General features: G+C 48.5%; 1 protein-coding gene across 1 annotated transcript in view; it reads right to left on the reverse strand.

Annotated features, from left to right (window-relative positions):
- Positions 1-5,000, reverse strand: part of LOC145417773 (uncharacterized) — a 42,643-nt gene that overhangs the window by 7,429 nt on the left and 30,214 nt on the right. The gene's annotated exons all lie outside the window — the stretch shown is intronic.

The raw sequence follows: 5,000 nt of genomic DNA on the forward strand, positions 1-5,000 counted from the left end.
GTGGTGGTGTGGTATGGTAATGTGGTGGTGGTGTGATGTGGTGGAGGTGTGTTTGGGGAGGTGTGTTTGGGGTGGTGTGGTGTGTTTGGGGTGGTGTGAAGGTGTGGTGGTGTGATGTGGTGTGGTGGTGTGGTGTGGTGGAGGTGTGGTGGTGTGGTGTGGTGGGGGGGGTGAAAGGCTAGAGTGATCAAAAAAAGGGGAAGGGGAGATGGGGGGGCACGGATAGGGGTGGGTGTTAATGAAGGATGGGGGGATGGGGAGCGAGTGGGTGGGGTGTTTGATGTGTGGGGAGATAGGGAGGGGATGGGGAGAAGGAGAGGGAGAGGAAGGAGTGGTGAGGGAGGAGGGAACGAGAGGAGGAGAAGAGGAAGACTGAGAAGAAGAGGAAGGAACAGAAGAGATGGGAGGAGGGAAGGGAGGGTAGGTAGGTGAAGGGAGGTAGAAGGAAGAGTCGATAGATGCACCGAGATAGATAGAAGGATTAGATAGATAAAGAGTCGATACAAGATAACAGACGCCTAGTAATCAACACACTATCTATCTATCTATTGCCAATTAATCCCGTAAGGGGTGGCCACAAACAAATCGCCTCAATGTCGCCCTGTCCCCCGAGATGTTAAAAAAACAACAACTCAATACACGACGTAAAGCATAATTATTCGTCGATAAATAATAATAATAATAATAATAATAATAATGAAATAAATAATAATGGGATGAATAATTGGTGTAAATTAATTAGCCTAATTATCGAGGTAAAAATAATCACCGTCTGATACTTAACGCTAGAGTGAGAGAGAATTATTTACCTGGTGAGAGAGAGAGAGAGAGAGAGAGAGAGAGAGAGAGAGAGAGAGAGAGAGAGAGAGAGAGAGAGAGAGAGGAGTAAGTGTACATGTGTTATTAATGACGGTGTGTGTGTGTGTGTGTGTGTGTGTGTGTGTGTGTGTGTACCTAGTTCACGAGCGTAACCACCTATTGTTCATCCCTAACAAGCCTGTAACCACCGTCCCCTTTGTTGGTACTTGTTAAGAGAGAGAGAGAGAGAGAGAGAGAGAGAGAGAGAGAGTATTTACTTTACCTTGACAGTGATGGCCAAGAGTAGTCATCATCATCATCACCATCACCATCCTCCTCCTCCTCCTCATCATCATCATTATCATCATCATCATCATCGTCATCATCATCATCATCATCATCATCATCATCATCATCATCATCACCACCACCACCACCACCACCACCACCACCACCACCACCACCACCACCACCACCACCACCATCATCATCATCATCATCTAATTAGTCCCTGGCTCTTATAAGGCTTCGTGTTAATTATGAAGCTTGTCTGAATCATTAAGACGATAATTGCTTGTCTTAAAAGTCCTCTTGTTCTGATTGAGAGAGAGAGAGAGAGAGAGAGAGAGAGAGAGAAAGAGAAGTAAACAGGCTTTGTGGTTAATGTTGGAGAAAAATATATAGCCTTTTCTACTCTCTCTCTCTCTCTCTCTCTCTCTCTCTCTCTCTCTCTCTCTCTCAGATATTAGAGAAACACAAATATTATCTTGAATTTGGCTCTCCTGTTGATTTCTTTTCATTTTTTCGTCTTGGGGGGAAAATGTTTGCGCATGTCTGGCCTTAGGTTCCTTCTTTCTTGCATAAATAATAAATAAATAATGCTTAAAGTGTGTTGATAACGAGGGTAATTCGAGTAAGAAGCCTCGTTAGCGGAAACAAGCGTGGTTCTGGTGACGATGGGATGGTGAAGGAGGGGTATGGTGTAGGAAAGATTGGGGGCGAGAAGGACTGAGGGATATTGCTGGAGGTATGCCTTCTGTGAGGAAAATAAGATGTGGTGAAGGAGGGGTATTGGGTTGGAAGGATTGGGGGCGAGAAGGATTGAGGGATATTGCTGGAGGTATGCCTTCTGTGAGGAATATAAGAGGTGGTGATGGAGGGGTATTGGGTGGGAAGGATTGGGGAAGAGAAGGATTGAGGGATATTGTAGGAGGTATGCATGCTGTGAGGAATATAAGATGTGGCGATGGAGGGGTATTGGGTGGGAAGGATTGGGGAAGAGGAGGATTGAGGGGTATTGTAGGAGGTATGCATGCTGTGAGGAATATTGATGGACAGCATAATTAGGTCCGATGTTAGTGTATTTAAGAGAGAGAGAGAGAGCGAGAGAGAGAGAGATTGTTACTAGAAGAGGTATTGTTAAGCATATTATTAACCACCTCTCCCTTATGGCTGGATAAAGTGTGTGTGTGTGTGTGTGTGTGTGTGTGTCTCGTTAGCAAGGACTTAGCAACATAATTGATACGCGGTAGGTGTCAACATCATTATCACTCTCTCTCTCTCTCTCTCTCTCTCTCTCTCCGTAAAGGGTACAAACAACATCAAACTCAGTAGCCCAGACAAACTAATTTATCTCTCCAGTTCCGCATCTCCCCTTCATCTTCCGCGCTTGACGTGTGGCCCAGGGAGTGAGGTAGACACGCCACACGTACCAGGGGACATCCTAGGTCAAGTGGGGTCACCGGTAGTTAAGGTGGGAATCGCCTCGTTAGCGTCACATCCAACCACCTCGCAATATCAATCACTCTTGCGTCTTTGGGGGCGAGGTCTGTGGGAGTGTTGGTTGGTTTAGTTCAGTTTACCCCTTCTCTCGTTTTCTTTTCCATTTTCTTTTTTATTCTCATATTCTTCCTGTTCACTCTTTTTCCCTTCTCTCCCCAGTCTTTCCTTTTCCTTCCTTCTTTCCTTCCTTCTTTCCTTCACTCTAATTTCTTTTCTCCTTCATCTGCTGCCTCTCCCTTCTCCCTCCTTCCTTCAGTCTTCCATCTTAAGTCTTTAATTCTCTCTGTTAATAGTTTAGTTATGCCTTCCTTTCCTTCCGTTTCCTCCTTCACTCCTCGCACTCTCCACCTTTCCTTCCCACTTTTCTCTCCCTCCCTCCCTCCTCTATCTCCCCTTCTCTCCATCCTCCCCACAATAATTCTTCCTCCTCCCTTCTCCCTCTACTCCCCTTCTTCCCTTCCTCATCTCCCCTTCTCCCCTCCCTCCCCTCCTCTTCTCCCTTCCCTCCCCTCCTCTTCTCCCTCCCTCCCTCCCCTCCCCGTCTCCCCCTCCCTCCCGTCCTTTTCTCCCCTCCCTCTTTCCTCCCCCCTTACGGCCTAAATCCTATTCGTGAAGACAATGCTGAAGATTGCTCTCTCTCTCTCTCTCTCTCTCTCTCTCTCTCTCAGGTGTAATAAGCCAAATTAAAGCGAGTCTGTTTACCTGGGGAAGAGAGAGAGAGTAGATTCCACTCTTAATATAGCGCCCAATTGTGGCTCTAATGGAACTTTCTCTAGCTCTAATTTCTCTCTCTCTCTCTCTCTCTCTCTCTCTCTCTCTCTCTCTCTCTCTCTCCTACCTGCCTGCCTACATAGAGTACCTACCTACCATTATCTGTCAGTCTGTCTGTCTATCTATCTATATGTCCATCTATCTGCATTCCCTCTGTCTACTTCGCACTCCTGTCCATTTTTCCTTCCTTCCTTCCCTCCTTCCTTCTTTATTCCTTCCTTCCTGCCTGCCTGTATTCCTTCCTTCCCTCCTTCCTTCCTTCCTCCCTCCCAGCACGCCACAGGGACACAATCAGACCCTCTAATAATCTTCCTCTCATCTTGTTCATTAAGTATTCATCACCCCTCTTGTACTTAACACCACAGTACCCCTCACCACCACAATACCCCTCACCACCACAATACCCCTCACCGCCACAATACCCCTCACCACCACAATACCTCTCACCACAATACCCCTCATCACCACAATACCCCTCACCACAATACCCCTCACCACCACAATACCCCTCACCACAATACCCCTCACCACCACAGTACCCCTCACCACCACAATACCCCTCACCACCACAATACCCCTCACCACCACAGTACCCCTCACCACCACAATACCCCTCACCACCACAATACCTCTCACCACAATACTCCTCCCCACCACAATACCCCTCACCACCACAATACCCCTCACCACAATGCCCCTCACCACCACAGTACCCCTCACCACCACAATACTCTTCACCACAATACCCCTCACCACCACAGTACCCCTCACCACAATACCCCTCACCACCACAATACCCCTCACCACAATACCCCTCACCACCACAATACCCCTCACCACCACAATACCCCTCACCACCACAATACCCCTCACCACCACAATACCCCTCACCACCACAATACCCCTCACCACCACAGTACCCCTCACCACCACAGTACCCCTCACCACCACAATACCCCTCACCACCACAATATCCCTCACCACCACAATACCCCTCACCACCACAGTACCCCTCACCACCACAATACCCCTCACCACCACAATACCCCTCACCACCACAATACCCCTCACCACCACAATACCCCTCACCACCACAATACCCCTCACCACCACAATACCCCTCACCACCACAACACGAAGACGAAAATACTGATCACGAATATATTGATTTTTAATAGTATTGTGTTTTTTAAAGCCCCCCCCATCTCTCTCTTTCTCTCTCTCTCTGTCTCTCTCTCCAGTGATTTTTTTCCTCCACCCATTTTTCCCCTCCACCCATTTTTTCCCTCCACCCATTTTTTTCCTCCACCCATTTTCCCTCCACCCATTTTTCCCTCCACCCATTTTCCCCTCCGGTACGGCAGGTAGGCCACTCATCACACCTGCGGCTAATTAGCGTGGAGTGGGCAAAGGTGGGCAGGTGAGAGGGGGGAGAGGGGAGATGAGAGGGATGTGGAGTGAGGTGGAAGAGGGGTGGGGAGGGTGGGGTTTGGGGAGGGGAGGGGAAAGGAGGGGAGGGGAGGGAAGGGGAGAGGGGGGAGATGAGAGGGGAGGGGAGTGGGGAGTAAGTAATCAGGTATGCATAGCCCTTGACTCCACTCATTTTGAGAGAGAGAGAGAGAGAGAGAGAGAGTGATTGAGTGAGTGAG

This window comes from Coenobita brevimanus, chromosome 14 (genome assembly GCF_032717465.1).
Source record: "Coenobita brevimanus isolate Jiangsu-jjx chromosome 14, ASM3271746v2, whole genome shotgun sequence".
Taxonomy (NCBI): Eukaryota; Metazoa; Arthropoda; class Malacostraca; order Decapoda; family Coenobitidae; genus Coenobita; species Coenobita brevimanus.